General features: G+C 51.6%; 1 protein-coding gene across 4 annotated transcripts in view; it reads right to left on the bottom strand.

Moving 5' to 3' along the window:
• ZNF423 (zinc finger protein 423) overlaps window positions 1-20,413 on the bottom strand; it is a 334,889-nt gene that overhangs the window by 277,037 nt on the left and 37,439 nt on the right. The window contains exon 1 of one of the 4 annotated variants that reach the window (XM_084757140.1): window positions 13,487-13,562. The exons of the other annotated variants lie outside the window; for them this stretch is intronic. The gene's annotated coding sequence lies outside the window, so the exon portion shown is untranslated. Of the gene's footprint in view, window positions 1-13,486; window positions 13,563-20,413 lie in introns of those variants that run through there. 4 annotated transcript variants of the gene reach the window in all.

Below are 20,413 nucleotides of genomic sequence, written 5' to 3'. Positions count from 1 at the left end.
AAAGGAACAGGGTCAGAACCCAGGGTGTATTTCGTGTCCAGTTCCTTTGCCGAAACACACCCTAGAAAGGAATTCTCTCTTTCAAAACACGTGTGTCCTTCCTTTCGCACATACACTCTATAAGATTAATATAAATCGTAAAGCTATTTCCCCTACTTTGGTCACTCGGAGGTAAATGGATCTAACAGCACCAGGATTGGGGAAACTGAGGTACAGGCTAGAACCGGAGAAGTCGAGTTGAAAGACACAGGGATAGGAAGATTCAGGAAGGAAGAGGGAGGCATTCCTGGAACCTCAGCCATCAGCAGGAAAAAAAAATCATTTCTAAGAAGTCTAATATGAAGCAATTAAGCTAATTGGAATCTAGACTGTACAGGGCGCCTCCGGAAACTGGAGACCAAGGGACTCTCCTTGCTGGAAATTCACACCTCAGTATGAATGAGTGAGGGAGGGAATGAATGAAGCAGCGTGGCACAGACCCTCACCTCCAGACCCGATCTCACCAGCCCTGCAATAACACGCAGGTGGTTCTGGGTGGCATTTTCCTATTGGCTCTCAGGTTTTCACAGGAACTTACCAAAAGAAGAAAGGGAAAGGAAAAAAAAAAACAAAAACAAAACCAACCCACTGCTCCTTAAAAGGGTCTGTCCCATGCCAGGGTCCCTGTTTATTGTCACATCCTTCTCTGGTCCAGCCTGGAGGACCCAGATAAACCTTTCAAGATGGCTTTGCTGAAAGCGTACAGCAGGGCAAACTCCCCAAATGGCCCTCGGAGATACAGCAGCACAGGCTACCCAAGAATTGCTCCGGAGTAAGAAACTGTTCCAGGCTCCACATCCTAACAGAATGGTAACATCCTGCCCAGCAGTGGGACTGAAACGTTCACGTCCTAATGTCCGTGGTCCCCAATAATCTGTTTGATTCAGCAGAGGACATTATCCTCCCCAGTGCTCAGCTTCTTGTCTATACTAATGATAGGAGCCACGTTGCCTCAGTGGGTTGGCACAGCTAGAGTGCCTAGGTACAGGCCCTGGGACGTAGGAGATCTCCACGGATCACCACTGAATGCTACCTCTACAAGCCTGCCGCACTTGCCTTCCCACAGCTGCTTTAGCAGCAAAAAGCCTACCAAAGGTACCCAGACTCCAATCTCAAGTATTTTCAGAGCACACCAAATCCTCTTTGGTCTCCACCGAAGAGTTAGACACCTGGGACTTTGCAGCAGAAGGCTGGATGGACTTCTCTAGGACCTGTGGGCATTTGTTTGTTTGCTTGCTTGCTTCTTGTTAAGAGTTTCACTGTATAGCCCAGGCTGGCCTTAAGCTCTCCATCCTCCTGGCTCAGTATCCCTCAACTCCCCCACCCCCACCCCCGTGCTGGAATCTGTTCCGTCATGTTCTGCTCTTCTAAGATCTTTGGGGAAAAAAATTAGGAAAAGAAAATTAGGAAAATGAGGATGATGATAAATGAAGAGATCCAATAGGAGGGCCCCAAGGATAACAGTATTCTTCTTCCCAAAGAAGAGAGGTGGTTTTGTTTTTGTTTATATCTGTTCCCATCTGCAACTGAGTAAGTATGGCAACTTCTTTTTTTCCCTTTAGAGAGATGGTATCACTATGTTGCCCAGGCTGATCATAGACTCCCTGCACTCAAACTACCCTCCTGCCTCAGCTCTCCAAGAAGCTGGAACTTTAAGTATGTGCCACTGTGCCCAGTTCCACACCATCTTTTTAAAGTCTTTTTCACTAAGGGGAGGGGCAAGCAGCTCTTTCCGCTTTCCAGCCACTCCTCTTATCACTCCTTACAGTCTCTCTGTCATAACACCCTGTGCTTAGCACCCCTTATCCTGCCTATTTACACCCCACCCCTACCCCGACAACCAGGGCTGCTGTGGTCCCAGGACCGTGTGATGTCTTTCATGGGGCAGGGTGGAGTAGTGCACACCTTTAATCCCAGCACTCGGGAGGCAGAGGTGGATCGCTGTGAGTTCGAGGCCAGCCTGGTCTACAAAATCGAGTCCAGGCTAAGTCAAGGCTAAACAGAGAAACCCTGTCTCAAAAAAACAAAAACAAAAATCAAACAAACAAACAAAAAAAAGAAACTCATTCACCTGGTACTTGACAGACAGAAGTCAACTTTAAATTTGACCTCCCTTTCACCAGCCCAGCCCCAAGAACCTACATTCTACATTTCTCCAGAAGGTCTTAGCCTCAACCACTACAAGAAATCCATGGACAGAGACGGGTGAGCCTCATGGACAACTCTCCCCAAAGCTCACTCAAAACACACCCCCATGGGACCCCCTCACATGAGGCTCAGCCATTGCTGCTCAGAACCCGACTTGTCCTCAAATACCTACTGTTGGTCGCGGTAACCACCTATATGAATAGACCATTTGTTTGCGAGAACAAAATATTTTCCTTGGCTTTTTAGGCACCAGTCTGGCAAATGAGCATTTCTCCCACCTAACCTTCTGATGGCTTTATGTGACTAGTTAATTAGAATTACACACACATGTTTATAAAAGTTTAAATAAGGCATGGTTCGAGTTTGTGAAAAATATATGTAATTACTCACACCGACACTTCCCACTGAAAAGAAAGGCGACATAGGCAAGGCCCTGGAAGGCCCTGCCAGCTCCAACAATTCCACCTTGGGGGACAGAGCCTGAAGCCCCCACAACCAAGCCTCTCGCTCATTATGCTAACACTGCAGCCAACACATTCCAAAAAAGGCCCTTGGTAGGCAGGCACTGGGCTGCTGGAATGGCCCTGCGCATACTCAAAAAGGCCCCAATCTTGCCCCAGACAGCCATGGAGGAGAGGAGGCCTGGAGACCAGGGGAGCCCTTTCCTACACTCAGGGAGAACCCCACTTGCTAAGCTGAGCAGCCTGAGGACCCAAATGGCCAGGGCTTGGTGACAAGACTGCTGCCTTCATGGCCCTTCCCTTCTGGGCTTCCTCTGCTGGCCTGGACTCCTCCCTGCCGTCCACCTGTGTTCCACTCACTCTCCTAGGGTCTAGGCTTGCCATCTCTTCCTCCCCTCCCAAGTTCCAAAAAGGTGGTTTGCATCCACATCCTGTGGGTGTGCCCAAATCCACTCAGCTTCCTATGGTGAGCAGTCTGCTAGTTCCCCGCTAGGGATTCCTGACATCTACCAGACGACTTGCCTTGGACAAAGAGGGCTCAGTTGTTCTCATCACCTCTGTGCTGTCTGTGCTGGGCCAGCCCGCCTACTCAACAGCAGCCCACACTGTTGCTTTCCTGGGACAGGGAGGGCTGATGACACTAAGTCCCCAACAATGGGAAATAGCTGTCCTGGGACAAAGTGACCCAGCCAATGTGGGCAAAGGTGAGACCCTGGAGGCCAATGCATCTGCGCTGTCTGCGGGCTTCAGCCACAGTCCTGCCAACCAAACATCCCCAGACCTGCCATCGAGTGCCCTGAGGCAGGGCAGACACACACACACACACACACACACACACACACACACACACACCAATCCCCCCATCCCCACCCCCGCACTGGTCCTGGCCCTGCCATAATTATGCCACTATAAAGAGTGATTGGGTCCAGAGTCTCCTGGGGGTCCCTCTTCCTCATAGAACAAAGAACAAAAGACTGGTGCCCTAAGAGATTGGGACCAAGCAGATAAGGCAGGTCACAGAGAAGAAGAGCCTGGTAAACCCAGGGTCCTCCACTCAGGGAAGATCTGAAAATGCCAGGGCATGCCAGGCACTTCTGAGTTCTTCCTCCTCCCCTCTGAGCATCCTCCTGAAGCCCAGGGACTCGGTCCAGATGGAGCTAAAAGTCCATCAAGGAAGGAACTACAAGCAAGTAAAACAAATCAATTCTGCTGAGAATAGCTCATCTGGCATTAAGGAGGGAGGGAGAAAGAGAGAGAGAGAGAGAGAGAGAGAGAGAGAGAGAGAGAGAGAGAGAGAGAAGTGGTTCTTCCACCACAAGCACCTGAGCAGAAAGGCTGGGACTCCAAAGGCTGTGAGGGGTCTGGAGTCTAGGAAAGAAAGTGTGTTCCTGTTGAGAAAGATGCACAGAGAAAAGGGTTTGTTTCGGGGTGGAGCAGAGCTCGGGACACTGAGATGGTGTTCCAGAACCTTGCAGGTAAAAAGGCAGAAGAATTTGCAGTCCTTTCTGGAGCCTTCTCATCCACAGCCTCCCCACCTCCTTGTCTCTTGCTGATCCAACAAAGATTTTTATCTGGATGTCCTCAGAGGCCACTAGCTCCAAAGAGTGATGCTCCATTACTTGGCCTGTGGCTGGACTGGATATTCATGGGATGGCATTCTCACCAACAAGACACAAAGGAGGGACTGTGGGGGTCATTGGAAGAAGAAACCCTCACACCTCCCCCCAGACACACCTTTGGACACAAACACCTGGGGTGTGGTCTCTGGTACAACAACAGACATTTCCACAAGGAGACAAAAATCTGAGAACAAGCGCCAATATGTTGACCAGAACAAAGGAGAACCATGAAAAATACCAGGGTCTAGGCTGGCAGAAGTAAGCAGTGCTCCACAGCTACATTCCTCAAGCTCTCTCCTCCCATTACATCCAACAACCCCCTGTGCTTGGGCTGTTACTGGTCTTGCTGACCCTCTCTCCGAATGGTACCACCCCTGTCAGCCAGCCAGTTCTTCCAGCAGCTTGCTCCGTCCCCTCTCTGTACTTCGGTCGGGGGCGGGGGTGGGGGGTGGGGGTGGGGGGGTGGGGGGGTCTTTGATGGCAGAAGAAACCTTACCCAGAGCAAAGTACAGGTCATCAAGAGGATGGCCTAACACCTGAGAAAGCGTTCAACTCCAGGCTCCCGTCCGACAAGAGAGGTGAGAGGGAGCTCCTAATGGAAGCCTCCTCTGTTAGTTTCTTATTTAACATTACTGGCAGCTGGAGAAACTGAAAACACGGAATAAGGGTTGAGAGGGCCGGCTCCAAAGCCAAGACACCTAGGTTCAAATCCTTTCACTTCTGTCCATTTACCAGTTACATGACCTCAGGCAGATATCCATAAAATCAGGAGAATACCACTTCAGGCTATCGGGAAGATAACAGGCGACCACCGTATGAAGAGCACAGAACACAGACGAGGCACATTTCCAGCCAGGCTGTCCACAGCGAATACCAAGGTTCACTGGAGACGGCAGAGGCTGCTTCCCTAGGGGACACCACAGCCCATCCAGGCATCAGGAGGTGCAAGGTAGCCAGCAGATCTGACTTCGCTGCTTCCTTCTGTTAAAATGGAGGCTCCCCCAAATTAGCGAAGATCCAAGGACTCTGGGTGCCAAAGCTGAACCATGGGGATGTGGGCTAGGTCCTGCTCCTCCAGCTACCATCCTTGTCAAGCCATTTCTTAACGGGATGGTACTATTCTCGGTCCACTCAATACAAGCAGATTTCCAGTTGCTTTAGAATCAGCTTTAAAAAAAAAAAAAAAGTCATCCCAGCTAAGTCAGCTGACCCATCCAGATTATGCTGTCTGAGTCCAGAGCACAGACTGAGACTACAAAATGATCTAAAATAAGCCACGAAGGAAAAAGCCAAGAATGTTCTAGAAAAGGGAAACCACTGGGAATAAAGATATAACCTCTCGAAGTGCCTTTTTCTCCGGACCTCCTTTCTTCCCTGAACTCATAGTCACAAGGGCAGTGCCAAACGGACATGAGTCTGAAGGACCACAAAGAACGCAGCCAGGAGAGCAGATGCTCTGGGCCAGGGAGATGACTCAGTGGTCAAGGGTGCTTGCCACCATACCTGTTGACCTGAGTTCAACCTCAGGAGCCCATGTAGTGGAAAGAGAGAACAGATGCCAACAGATGTCCTCTGCTCTCCATAGGCTCACTGTGGAATGTGCAGGCATGTGTGCACACACACACACACAATAGATGGATGGATGGATGGATAGATAGAAAGATAGATAGATAGATAGAAAGATAGATAGAGAGATAGAGAGATGATGGATGGACAGTAAGATGGATAGAGAGATGTGTGAGTGTGTGTGTGTGTGTGTGTGTGTGTGTGTGTGTGTGTGTGTGTGTGTTTTAAAGGGGTTTAAAAAAAAAAACAAGCTCCACAGGAAACTTCCACAGAGAAAAAAATCAGTTGCTTAGACAGGAGACTTTGGTAGGTATGGCTCCCCTAGAAGCCTCAGGACTCTTAGCAAGCAGGAAAGTGGGCCTTGGTCCCAGGTCCATCTACAGTACTAGAAAAGGAAGCCAGAATATGAGTTTTGCTGTGATATTTCCAGCTTTTCCCACATTGTTTTTCCCCCTTCAAAGACACTGCACGAGCTAGAAAAATGGCTCGGTGGTTTGGAGAACCTGTTCTAGAGGATGGCATTCAAGCCCGTGTGGTAGCTCACAGTCATCCATCACTCCAGTGCCAGGGGGACCCAACACCCTCTTCTGGATTCTGTGGGCACCAGACACACACATGATACATATACATACATGTGGGCAAAATATTCACACACATAAAAGAAAATTTTTTTTCGAGACAGGGTTTCTCTGTGTAGCCTTGGCTGTCCTGGACTCATTTTATAGACCACTCTGGCCTCAAACTCACAGAAATCAGGCTGGCCTCGAACTCACAGAGATCCTCCTGCCTCTGTCTCCCCAAGTGCTGGGATTACAGGCATGCATCACTGCACGTGGCTTAAAATTTAAAAAAAAAAAAAAAAAGAGGAAAAGTGGGGCTGGAGAGATGGCTTAGCACTGACTGCTCTTTCAGAGGTCCTGAGTTCAATTCCCAGCAACCACATGGTGGCTCAAAAAACCATCTGTAATGGAATCTGATTCCCTCTTCTGGTGTGCATGAAAACAGCACTCATATAGATAAAGTAAATAAGTAAACCCTTTTAAAAAGAGAGAGAGAGAAAAGAAAGACAGTGCAGCCTATCATAGCATCTGTGAGCAGGATGGTTGATGTGCACCAGTAACACCTGCACCTGCCTGTCTCAAAACCAAAAACAAGGCGGGCAGTGGTAGCGCAAGCCTTTAATCCCCAGCGCTTGGGAGGCAAAGGCAGGTGGATCTCTGTAAGTTCAAGGCAAGCCTAGCTACAAAGCGAGTCCAGGATAGTCAAAGCTACACAGAGAAATTGTCTCAAAAACCAAAAACCCATAAGCAACACTCATCCTCAGGCCTCCAGTCTGTAGCCTTTATCTAAGAGATGGGAAGGCAGGGTTTGATGATAGTGCAAGCCCATACATACTCCAAGTACTCAAGAGGCTGAGGATATAGATCACAAGTTCGAGTACAGCCTGGTTATACAGTGAGGTCATTTCAAAGACTCTAAAGCTGGGCAGTGGCAGTGCACACTGTCACTCTGTGTACTCTGGAGACAGAGGCAGGTAGGTGAATCTCTGTGAGTTCAAGGCCAGCCAGATCTAGAGTTTCAAGGACAGCCAGAGCTACACAGAGCAACCCTGTCTCCAAAAACCAAAATTAAAACAAAAACAAAAAACCCCTAAGCAAAAGTCAGAAAAGGGGGCTCAGATGTGCACCTGCCCCCTGGTTTTGTTGCACTGGGGTGTCATAGTCACAAGCTCTGCCCATCAGCAACACCCACAACACTCCAGCCAGGGAAACAACCCTGGGTTCCTCTGAGAAACCCAAAGCACTACAGAGCTTTTTTTCCCCCCAGGAGTCTGAACTTCATCCCCCAAACAGGGATACATTTACATGTGGGAAGAAAGGCCCATGCATGCACTAAAGACGGCAGACCCAGGTATTTATACAGTTTCATAAACTGCAAGTGATTATTCTGTTTCATAAGAACAATCACTATGCAAATGAAACCTCCAGCTAATACAAACAGGGCTCTTAAACTCACTTGCCAATGTTTATGAAAAGAACCCCAGCCTGGCCCTGACCAAGCATGCTAAGAAAATGTTTAATCACAAGACACATTTGAGTGAGGAAATTAGGCAAATAAGAAAAGATGGCCTGACTTCATTCATTCCCAGGGCCCCCTCCCACCTCCCAGCCCTGCTTTATGCTGCAAGACAATGCCGGCAAAATGAAAAGGTTCCCAGAGGAAGGAAGATGTCAAAGCTCCAGGAAAGGGGGAAAAAAAGAAAAAGAAAAAGAAAACAGGGCAGATCTGGGGGGGAGGGGGCACCCTCACAAATTTTAACAACCCCTCAGGCCCTCCCACCTATTCACGCTTGTATATGAGTGGGGTGGCAGGCAGGAAAGGTGGAAGGGACAATGTGCAAGAGGCTCATGGGCAGGGCACAGGAAATTCCTGGCTGCTCCTACCCAGCCTGGGCTGGTATTGAAAGCAGACCCCAGCTGGGGTCGGCTACATCCCCAGGTTGTGTTGGCTGGGGTCAGCTGGCCGACCTCAAGAAAAGATTTCAATACACCAGCCCCAGACCTGGCAGGCCAGTACTTGGCCTTCCTACCACCTACCACAGAGCAAAAAGGGACACTCAGTCAATGCATTAGGAAGGGTCCCAAGGTGCAGGAAGCCGCAGGTAGAGAGCTGTGCCACTGCAGCTGAGGAATCTACAGCCCAGATGTCAGGGTGGACCATGGAATGTGAGAGGACGAGGCAAGGTATCAGTCCAGGTGTAGGGGCACAGACCCCCTGCAGGATGACCTCCCTTTTAAAACAAGAGTAAGAAATTATGGTTCAGATGCTGTGACAGGACACTGAGACCTAAGCGCATGGTAGTGTGCAGTCTTTGGGACTTGATTCTGTTCAGTCAAGGTTAGCTATGTAGTCTGACTCCCTCACTATACAGAAGAGGCCCAAGAGGGGGCGCTGACAGAGTTCCCCAGGTCACACAGGTTAAGAGCACATATAAGAAAACCCCAGCTCCAGCTTCTCCAACAGAGATGGAGGAGAATGATGGGTGGAAACTCAGTTGGTATTGCCCTTGCCCTACGGCTCCTCCCGGAAGTGCTCTGCAAGGAGACAGAGGTGGGAGGGATCTCTGCAGCCATTGCTCCCTGGGGCTGGGGGAAACCAGAGCCGTGTCCTGGCAGGGCCTCCTAGGGGCCCGGGCAGGGGCAGCTGTCCAGAACTGTCTGTCCAAGGAGGGGGGCAGGGAGACTGCCACACGGAGCTCGCGGTGTGCCAGTCCCTGGGGCCAGGCCGGCTCAGCCTGCTGGCTCCATCCAGAGCCCGCCCCAAGGGATGCTGGGGGAGGCAGCCAGGATCAGAGCCGCCGGCTGCGCATTCCCCTCCCCCAGCAACAGGGGACTAAAGTGGGTCAAGGAGGAAGGAGGGGGCCCAGGAGGGCTGGGGGAAGGGGCCGAAGAGCTCGTGAAGGCACCCAGGGGGAGGGAACCAGGGGAGGATGCCTGGAAAAGCAAAACCATGTGTGCAGTAGGCCTTGGGGGGCCAGGCAGAGTGGCTGAACGGCTGCAAGAAGACTTGAGGGTTGTCAAAAATCGCCTCAGAATTAACTGCAGGGCAGGGGCGGGAGGTGAGGGGGGAGGGTTGTCCATTCGGACTCCTCCCTAGGTTGGTCCTTCCCTTTATCCCACCCCTTGGCCTTGGAGGCTCTGTTCCCCGTCTTTTTAGTCTCTCCTAGAGCCCACCCTTCGGTTCATAGGGAGCAGCGGGTTGGCTCAGACCAGGAGGTGTGCCCAGCTGGAGCCCAGCTGTCCCGCCAGGAGGTGGGCTCTTGGAGTGGGGAGCAGAAGTGTAGCCCAGCCAATGCTGGGCCCTAGTTCAGCGGGACTGTGGCTATGCCAGGCCAAGTCAGCCACAGCTTACCAGTGAGAAGATTGGAGTGGGCCCCTGTCCCCCCAAGAGGCATCCTCGGGGAGTCCAGTGAAAAAGGAAAGGGAGGGAGGCAGGAAATGCCGCCCAAGCTGATCCCCACCCAGGAGGGGCAGCCAGGTCCCAGGGCTCTCAGGGGAAGGACTGGGGACACAGTATGATCCAGGGAGACACCAGCTGGTGGTCCGACTCCTCCCATGACTAGCCCCAGCTCAGTCACCAGTCTCTTTAGAAACTCCCGGACTCATGGCCAAAAAAAAAAAAGGAAACATCTACCCACCCAGGCAACTCGATATGGTCCAGAAACCTCCAGGGTGCCTGGGTTCCAGGAAGCCAAGCAAGAAGGGGGCGGGGGCAGAGAATGTAGAGGGGTTCAGTGTCCTGGTATAGGAGTGTACCCAGGGCTCCAAGCTTTTGGGGGATAGGGAGGAAGGTCAGGGAGACAAAGACTTAAGAGTTACCTGACACAGCAGCCTCCGTATAGGGGCATACACCCATGGGATGGCGGGGGTTGGGGGGATAGTGGCAGGAAACATGATGCAGGCTTACAGGCCAGGCCCAGGCCCAGAGGGCTGTTCAAGCAGACGCCCTACTTTGTATTCACATACACACACACACACACACACACACACACACACACACACACACACACACCAATCACATCCAAGATCCCTGATGACCTAGAATTCCCAAAGCCTGGAGGAGTGGGATGGGGAAAGCCACAGGAGAAGGGAGGAGTCCTCCCCTAAATCCTTGAGAACACTAAAATTCCCACCTCAGAGAACAGAAGGGCTAGCCTTGGGTGTTGCCAGGCTCTCAAAACACCATGAAGCAAGCACATCCTGGTCCAGCAACCTCTAGGCTGTCACGGCTGGACACCGTGGTTAGCCTTCCCTTCTCTAACCTGTCCCAACTGCTTCTTCCCAAATGGGGCCCCAAAAGGGGACCCAGCCCAGAAGCAGGGAAGGAATGACACTAACCACCTTCCTCGGGGGGACACAGTGTCATCACCCCAGAGTCCAGAATTTTTACAGTCTCCTAACTGTCCAAACCACGTCCTGGGGTTGAAATTGGGTTGGCACTGGGACTCACCAGGTGTGTAGAAGGCAGCCCAGGAGAGACACTAGCAGGCCCCACAGCATCTAGCCCCTGTGACCTTGGACAATAGGCTGCTCCTCACCGCCCATTAGCAGGGCACACAGGTAGGTGCCAACTTCACAGGGCTACTGAGGGGATTATGAGAAATTTATGAAGCAGTCGTCCTGCAGGCCTCAAAAAAATAAAAAACTGATAAACACCCTGTCCCTTCTACTGCCCCTTACCCAGGGGCCAAACCTCCCAGGTAGCCTCTCCAAAGAAAAGATAGACGGGGAGGTGGGGACAGGTTCAGCCTCACCCAGCACATCCAAGTGGGAAATGAGTTCAGGAAGCCCAGCACAGACCTCCACATTCCCCCTGGAGAACGAGAAGAACCAGTGCTTAGAGCCAGGGAAGAGGACAGGACATTCGGAATAAAGCCCCGTGAGACACCCAAACAGACTGAACTGTGAACACATGTGGGCAGCTGGCTTCTCCTGGATCCAGGGTGGGGGATGGGAGCCACCTGGCCTGGCTAGGCAGACTCAAGGACTAGTAGCAATGCTGGAGTGTCGGTGTCTCCCTGCCATCCCCCCAATCCTAACAGTGTGCATGGGGTCATGGGGTCCAGCAAGGTCTTGCACACTGGAAAATAAATGGCCCAGTTAACAACAGCAAATGGCCCTGCTGCCCCTGAACTTAGAACAAAGCCTATAGCTTCTGTGGACCACCGTTCACCCCCCCACCCACCCACCATTCCCGCCCCCTCCCCCACCTTCTCACTTGGCACAGCAGAAGGGACCATGCCAAAACTATCTCCCTGGATGTGTGGAGGTGCCATGTGAGCCTCTAGAATGACACAATCCACAGAGAGAGGTTGTATAAAACCTATGTGTCCTTTAAGAGCTGGCATGGTAGCACCCACCTAGACCACTTCATCAGAGGCTGCCGCCAAAATGCAAGCTGAATGCCGGGCAGAGTGACTTAGATTCACTTAACAATGGAGGTATTAGGGGTTGGAGCGATGACTTCATGGTGAAGAGTCCTGGCTGTTCAATTTTTAGGACCTAGGTTCAATTTTCAGGACCCACATATGGCAGCTCACAATCACCTGTAACTCCGGTTCCAGAGGATCCGAGGCTTATCCTCTGGCCTCCGCAGAGACCACGCACACATGTGGTACTCAAGACACACACGCAGACAAAAAACTTCTATACACATACAATAAGCAGATAGATTTAAGAAATAAACAAAAGTAATGAAGAGTGGGGAACATAATTTGGTGGTAAAGCACTTGTCTAACATATATGAATCTCTAGTTCAATAGTCAATGCCTCAGAAAAATTTTTTTAAAAATTTAAAAAGAGGCCTTAAAAAAAAAAAATCAAGGCCCAAGGAATAGCCAGGTAAGAGGACTTAACACCAAGCCTGGTGATCTAAATTCAATCCCTGGAACCTAGGTGGTAGAAGGAGAGAACAGTCGCCTGCAAGTTGTCCTCTGTCCTCTGCACATATGCTAGGATGTGTGCACACCCACACATGCACATCACACTAAAGAAATAAATGCAAACACCAAAGCTCAGGCAGCGGTCTTGGGGGCTTCCTAGAATGGAGCATGCTCTGTACTGTGTGCACACACCAGCAGACTACCCCCAGATTGCCACCCCACACCCAGCAGTCTTTCCCACTATTCTGTGTTGTCTCTTCCATCTGCTGTACTCTAGCCTCAAGGAAAGCCACCCAGACTTGTCCCAGTCCCTCCAGACAGGCAAACCCATGTTCCCACAGAGTTTGTTCCATCGGGTTCTCAAGGGGGGAGTCGGTGACTTTTTCTTCTCCTTCTAGCCATAGCAGGGCTGGGCCCAGGCAAAGGAAGGCAGCCCAGGGGTCGAAGACAAAGAAGATTGTCTGCTTTCTCTGTGGTTCCTTCCCATCTTCCCATGTCGGCTAGCCCATCACCTCCTCTGTAAGGCCCTCCCAGAGGACCCAGATAAGGAGAGCAGGCTCCCAGTGAGAACCAGCCATTGGCTGGACTGTGTGCTCTGCCTGACCATCTCACTGTGAAGTCCGCTGTCAGCTCCCTAAAGGCAGCTACCCAGAATGCCTCTGAAGTGGCCATCCACCTCAGGCAGTACCAGCCATCTACTGAATGAGCAGGGAGAGAAATTTTGAGAGGCAAACTAGCTGAGTCCGGTCTGCCTGCAGGTCTTCTGCCTGTGCTCTCTTGGACAATTGCATTCAAGGGCTGGGACTGTAGTCCATTAGGTAGTGCTTGCCTGGCATGCGCAAAGCCAGAGCTTGGATATCTGGCACCGCATAAACTAGGTGTGTTGGTACATGTTGGTGATCCCAGCATGTGTAGGGTAGAGGCAAGAGGACCAGAAATTCAAGATCATATTCAGCTATAATGCAAGTTCTAGGCCAACCTGAAATACATGAGACTGTAGCTCAAAAAATAAAAAGCAACGCCATGCCCATATGCCCAGCTTATCTACGTATTCCTGGCATAATGCAGAGACACAGCATAGTTCTGTGGTCTCCAAGCTTGTCTTCAAATAGGGGCTAGTCCTAGTTGCCCAGCACTGAGCAATTGACTTTACATCCCTATGTTTCAGCTGCGACCGCCGCCCCCCTGTAACGCACAAATGATCACGGTACCTGCCCATAGGTGTCAGTGATGCTCACATTGGTGTGTCGTGCTCAAAACAGCCCTGGCCTCTAAGAAGCAATCAGTGGAGGGCACTGATTGTGTTACTATGCACAGCCCAAGCTGCAGCCTCTGACCTCCTTAAGCCCCGCCCCGAAGCCAGGGGCCAATCGTTCTCCAGGACCCCAAGACTCCCTAAGGTGCACATCTGGCCAGCGGGCTGCAGCTCATCACCCACCCCCGGCCGGCACCCTGCAGGGGTCGCGACGCCGCCCCCGCCGGGCCTAGGCCTCTGAGGCCTGAGGGCGGCAGAATCAGCTGAGTGGCGGGGCCCACCCCGCGACGCGCGAGCAGCGCAGCCCGCGCCTTCCCAGCCAGTCCCCCGCCGCGGTCGCTTTGTGCCAAGCCCAGGCCCTGAGTTACAGCGTCGCAGCCATGGAGTCCTCAGCGCAGGGGGCTAGGGGGGCAGCCGGCGCGTTCCCAGGACGGCGCCTCAAAGGAGCCCCAGGGCCCCCTTCCTTGGGAAGGAGGGTGGAGACCCCGAAAGGGCCACGTTCCCAAGGCCACCGGGCTTTCGCGGGTCGTGAAGCCGAAAGAGCGCTGGAACCAAGGTCCTGCTTCGCCTACAACTTATCCCTTCCCCCTACCTCACCACCACCACCCCCTCTTTTCCCCCAACTGCTTCCCCACTCCCATTTCTTGCCCACCCATGACTTCTTCCCTTTCGAGCACTGGCTAACAGGCTTCCTGTCCCTGCCCTAGTAGCCTTGCACCCAGATCTCTGAGACAAGTCCACAGACAGGCTGCAGTAGGCCCAACTCCTTGCCTCTTGTCCTGTAAGTCACTGGTGTCCCCCACACCCAAGGCGCTTCTCTCATCAACATCACTACCCTCAGGTCACAGCCCGGTGTGGGGAAGGGCCGGGTCCTGGACTGGGCCTCTAAGGAGATTGAGGGACCTCCTGGCCTCATTTCCCCATCTGTCAAGTAAGTCTGGAATGTGACTACACTGCCAGGTGCTGGGGACAATGAAGTGACCAGACAGAGGAGACACTCTGCTGGACGGTTCTCAAAAGGACCGGTCATGGCCTGAGGCCTCCCATCAGGCAGATATACTGAGAGAGACCTGTGTGTCTGTGGTGGGGGTGGAGGACATGGCACTTTAGTTCCTGGGGCAAGAATGCGACTCTAAGCTTTTGCTGGGGACAGCCCTTAGTCGAGCTGACCCATCACCCAGGGAATCTCTCTGGGGCCTAGATTTCACCAGAAAAAAACAAAAGTAGCTGAGCTGGGGGAGGGCCCTGCCCCTCCCCCCCCCCAAAAAAAGGAGTAGGGAGGGAACTCAGGGATACCCTGCCATCTCCCACAATCTCCCTTAGCCCCTGTGGAAGCAAAACCCTTCAGGCCCCCTCTCATCAGAAATCTCTGTCATCTAGCTACATGCCCCCCCACCCCCACCCCAGGACGGTCCTGTCCAGACAGCTTCTCCCCACCACTGCCCTCTGAACAGGAACTGTGTTATTGACTGGTATACTTGCAAAAGCCTCTCCCCTCTCACTGTAGTGAACTTATCCGTGCACCTGTTGCTGGAGCCTCGGCATCGAGTCCTGGCCTAGAGTACATGCTTATCAGGAAACACACAGGATGCATGAAAGAGCAAATGAACAACCAGCAGTAGCGTGGATCCTAAACGCCATGAAACCCCCAAGCCGACATGAGAAGACCCCGCAACAAGAGATCTAGCGGACAGCACAAACCGTGAGGCTCTCTGAGAGACCCTCACATGAGCATTGCAAGGGATCTAAGAAAGTTCTAGCTCTAACTAAATCCAGTGTTACCAAGTTGCATCTGGCCACAGGGGACATTGTACCACTCTCATAACCATGATTTTATAAACACTCAAAGGGCATTAAGTGAAGGATTTGCAGGCCAGACATGGTGGCACATGCCTTTAATCCCAGCACTCAGGAGGCAGAGGCAGGCGGATCTCTGTGAGTTCGAGGACAGCCTGGTCTACAAAGCAAGTCCAGGACAGCCAAGGCTTCACAGAGAAACCCTGTCTCAAAAAATAAAGGGGGGGGGGGGGAGGGTGCTTGCCTCTTTGTATTTGCAATAGGATTCAGCCAGGCACAGTGCTGGGCACACAGGAAGTGCTCCAGAACACCTAAAGGGCAGCTACAGAGAAGCCACACACAAAGCCCATCACTGCTGAGAGCAGCCTCCACCCCAGGCTGATGGCACCCGAGGGTACGTCAGACATGCACATGCCTCAACTCTGACACACGTGCACAAAGACAGAGGCATACTCGAGGAAACATGCTGAGAAAACAGACATTCACATGCACGCACGCACACTCACAGGAACACAGGGATCTGTGTGCAAGAGCACACACCACCCATTCTGTGGCAATGCCCTGCTCGCCCAACAAAAGTTTCCTGTGCCTGGGCCAGCCATCAAGGGAACAATCTACAGGGAGGAGGAGAAGACAGCCTTTGGTCAGCACAGCAGCAAGCTCCCAGGATGCCCTTGCTCTTCCCCCAGGCACAATTCTGTGACAAGGTGACTACACAACCTTGGACACCTGATGTGCAGCTTTCTGGGCATTTCTGACCATCCTCAGGAGAAGGGTGCTCTGCCAAGGAGTCATGATTAAGGCTCATTATTAAGAATACTTATTGCGCCAGGCATGCTGGCGCACGTCTTTAATCCCAGCACTTGGGAGGCAGAGGCGGGCGGATCTCCGTGAGTTCGAGGCCAGCCTGGTCTACCAAGTAAGATCCAAGATGGCCAGGGCTAGACAGAGAAATTCTTGTCTTTAAAAACAAAACAAAACAAACAAAAAACAAAGAATTCTTATTGCTCAGAAAAAGGCTAGCCCAAGGTCTCACCTAGGCAGACAAAGTGAGTGCCCAGACTCAAGGACATTCAAACTCTGCCTCTAACAGGCGCAGTTTGTGACTATATACAAACATCCATTAGGTGTTAGTTACTCCTGGCGGTGTGATCCCATCCTCAAGGCACAAATAAAATGCTGGATTCTGCCCATTCTCCTATCAAAGGAACTCCCTTGTCTACTCCACCGCAGCCCAAGGCCTGTGCCTCTCTCTCTCTCTCTCTCTCTCTCTCTCTCTCTCTCTCTCTCTCTCTCTCTCTCTCTGTCTCTCTCTCTCTCTCTCTGTCTCTCTCTCTCTCCCCCCCCCCCCCCCCGGCTGCCCTGTGTCTTGATTCCAGGGTTTCAGACCTTTCCCAGCATGCCTTGCACCTAGATCCCTCTGAATCCTCCTAGGTGAGATGCTAAGGATGTACCAGGAAGAATGGATAGATGAGGAGAAGGAAAAAGGAGATGGGGGAGGGGCAGGAGACTAAAGGACTCAGGGAGAGAAAACAATGCCACACCCCAAGCAGTGCCCATAAACATGAGAAACTTCACTAATAAACCAAGTGCAAAGGAAAACAATGTGTGGTTTCTCGGCTGTCTGCTTGGCAAAAGGAAAACAAAACAAGGCGCGGGGGGGGGGGGGGGGGTCCTGTTTGGGGAAGGATGAGGTGAAACGGGCCTTGACACACCAGTTAGTGGTGGGTGAGCTGGTGTGATGTTTGCAAGTCACTTTGGAAATAGCTACACAATTTTTCAAGCGAATATTCCTCCACCCAGCTATCCCACCTCTAGAGATCTTGTCTAAGAAATGTTCAAACGAGAACACAAAAATGTGTAAGTGAGGGTGCTCCCTACATTGCCGTTACCAGCGAAACACTGGAGGCGATTACACCTCCACCAGCAGAGGACTGTACATGAACTCCCGTGCCTTCCGGCTGTCAATGCGGGGATGTACAACACTAACACGGTAGTAACTTCCATGCTAACAGCCGTTAGCCCCGGCTGTACATTCAATTTACAGGAAGCTTTAAAAGAAAGACTAGGGGGCTGGAGAGATGGCTCAGTGGTTAAGAGCTCTGACTGCTCTTCCAGAGGTCCTGAGTTCAATTCCCAGCCACCACATGATGGCTCACTACCATCTATAATGAGATCTGATGCCTTCTTCGGGCCTGCAGGTGTACAAGCAGGCAGAGCAGTGTATACATAATAAATAAATCTAAAAAAAAAAAAAAAAAAAAGAAAGAAAGAAAGAAAGAAAGACTAACCTGGGACCTTATCTTCAAAATTTCTGCACTATGGTCCCAGGTTGTGTTGCTACTTCTGGTGTCTAAGGGAAAAAAAAAAAACTGTGCAACCAAGCCCCACTGCTATGTGAAAATAATAAATAAGAGGCGGTATAGTCAGGCAGCATAAGACAGTATCTGTGTGTTTGTGAGGAAGTTATAAATGTCTTGAAAAAATATGGGTATAAAGATAACAGCCACTGTCACTAGGAAGAAAAAAATTATGTTAAAATTCAGAAATCTTTTGTTTGGTTGTTTGTTTTGTTTTGTTTTTAAGACAGGGTTTTCTCTGTAGCCCTGGTGTCCTGGACTCACTCTGTAGACCAAGCTGGCCTTGAACTCACAAAGATCCAGCTGCCTCTTCCTCCCAAGTGCGGGCATTAAAGGCGAGTGCAACCACCACCAGCTCAGGAATCTTTTACTTTCTTTTTAAAATGTGAGCACAGCCAGCCCAAAAGGCAGTCGACAGAATAGTGGAAGCGGGGCTAACCCCTGTTGCTACGGAGGTAGGAGCTTCTGCAGCCCTAAGAGAAGGCAGATTGTCTACTACTTCCCAGGGCCGCTGGTGTAATTATAAAGCTAGTAGCCACTGGCTTTGGCTCTGCAGTAGGCTAAGATTTTTCCTCAAATGCTGGTTCTTCTGAATGACCTTGGCCAGGGCACTTCAGGGCTGAGGTTTACAGGTCTCTAGAACAGAAATCACCCATGAAGCTGCTACGAGAACCATTTAGAAGAACAAATGGGATGCGGTTGTACAGCACTGACCACGCCTGTGTCCTCCCCATGGCCCTGGATGGACATGGGTATGGCCTGGCCATTCTGCACCTTTGTCACCCCCTGGATTAAAAAGGCACGGAGAGAACCAACTTCAGTGACACTTGGCCAAGCCCCAGGCCAAAATTGTCTACATTGCTGGCACAAGCACCATCACAAACTCTAGAGTCTCAGGTTCTGAACACACTCACACACCACTGTCAGGCCCTAGGCCGTCCGTCTTCTCTTGCCTCTTACACTCCTCAGCCTCCAAAAAGGCAGGAGGGCAGGACAAGACCGGTTGCCCACTGCAGAATTCCCCAGAACAATCCTTTTGGACTCATCACTACCAAATCATTCATTTTTCCTCCTTTCACGAATTAAAAACTATACGTAGGCTGCACGCAGCGGCACACGCCTATAACCCCAGCGCTCCGGAGGCTGAAGCGTGAAGAGCTGGGGTTCAAGGTCAGCCTGGCTGGCTACAGAGCAAAACAGTCACCAAAAAAACAAACAAACCAGAGCTGGGGGTGTGGCTCAGTGTATACAGCACCTGTCTAGCACGTGCAAGGCCCTGGGTACAGGGCTGTGGGTTCAATTCCACTGCACAACACATACAATAACAATGCAATGAGTCCCATACCCTTCTGCAAGCCGGAAACAGACACAGACAAGAAACTGCCTTGCCCAAGGTCTCAGTGTACGTTCTAGAATCTCCCTCATGCCGTGATGAAAGAAGCCAGGTTTACCTTCAGGAAAGGGGACCTTTCTTTTCTATCCTAGACAACCGACAGGACGTCACGCCATCACTGCTCATGCTCTTCGCTTCAACCCCACCCCTCCCTCACTCCTGCCCCTGCTCCTGAGGCAAACCCTGACGACAAGAAGAGTCAGTCCTGTAGGCCCCCAGTGGGACTGAACTGGAGAGCCCTGGCTAGCCCCGAACCAAACAGGCCACTTCCTCTCTGACCCCTGCAGCTCTGTGGCAGTTCAGCATGGGTAGCATGAGGCGTGTGCTCGGGTCAAGCAGTCCGCTTTACATAAAACTGTTGCTTAAAAAGAAATCGCACGCTAAGCTCTCACTTCTAAGGTATGTAAGAACAAGGGGGCCAGGAATGGAGGGGAAATGGCACCAGGCACTCCCAGCTTCAACAGGCAGAAGGCTCACAGTGGCAGAGGCTGGGAAGGTAGGGAGGACGCAGGACCTGCCTCAGACATGGAGGCCAGGAAGTCCTGCTCAGGCCTCACCACACTGTGTGCCCCAGCAGCCCACCCCTCCTCACTTGCTCACTCACGCACTGATTAACTCATTTACACACTTCCCACACGTGTCTTCACTACCCACTCACTGGTCACCCGTTCATATGTAACCCCATTAACAGCCAACACATTTGCCCAGTCCTAGGTTTTCAGACCCACAATCCAGGCAACCAGGTGAAGATCACGTATAAATGAGTACAGAGCCCCCACACGCCCAACGGTGTGTCCACGTCTCGGTGGATTCTCTCTCCTGAATAAGGCAAGATGGATGCTGTCATCTCTCAAAAGGGCTGGCTCTGAGGACTAAGGACGGTAGCCCTGGGAAACAGAACCGAGACTACCACAGCTACGTTAGAGGCAGACAGCTCTACAGTTAGAACCAAACGCATGTTTGTGCAGAAAGAGTTGCCCTCCGTGAGAGCCAAAGTGTACCAGTCCAGGCTGGATGAGACTAAGGATGCTAGAAACATATAAAGATGAGTTTGAATCCAAGGTTGCTCTTCATCTACCGACCTTCTGGATGGAGGGACCCAAAGGTAAAATAGGAAAGGCCGGAAACTTCCTAGCACATACAAGGCCTGACTGGCTGACTCCTCCAGGAGGAGCAACGGAGTATGTACAGAGGTGCTACCTTGGGCACTGCTCACAGGCCCCCAGTGGCACAGCACTCTGTAGCCTCCAGAGCCCCTCTTTCCATCTGTCTCCTCTGGGACCCTGCTCTCCTCCTGCACCCTCTCTCCCTGGAGAACCCCAGGAGTTGACTG

The sequence above is a fragment of the Acomys minous genome (genome assembly GCF_964271855.1).
Source record: "Acomys minous genome assembly, chromosome: 14".
Lineage (NCBI taxonomy): Eukaryota > Metazoa > Chordata > Mammalia > Rodentia > Muridae > Acomys > Acomys minous.
Note: the sequence above shows the minus strand (reverse complement) of the source record. Positions and strands in the feature narration are given on the sequence as shown.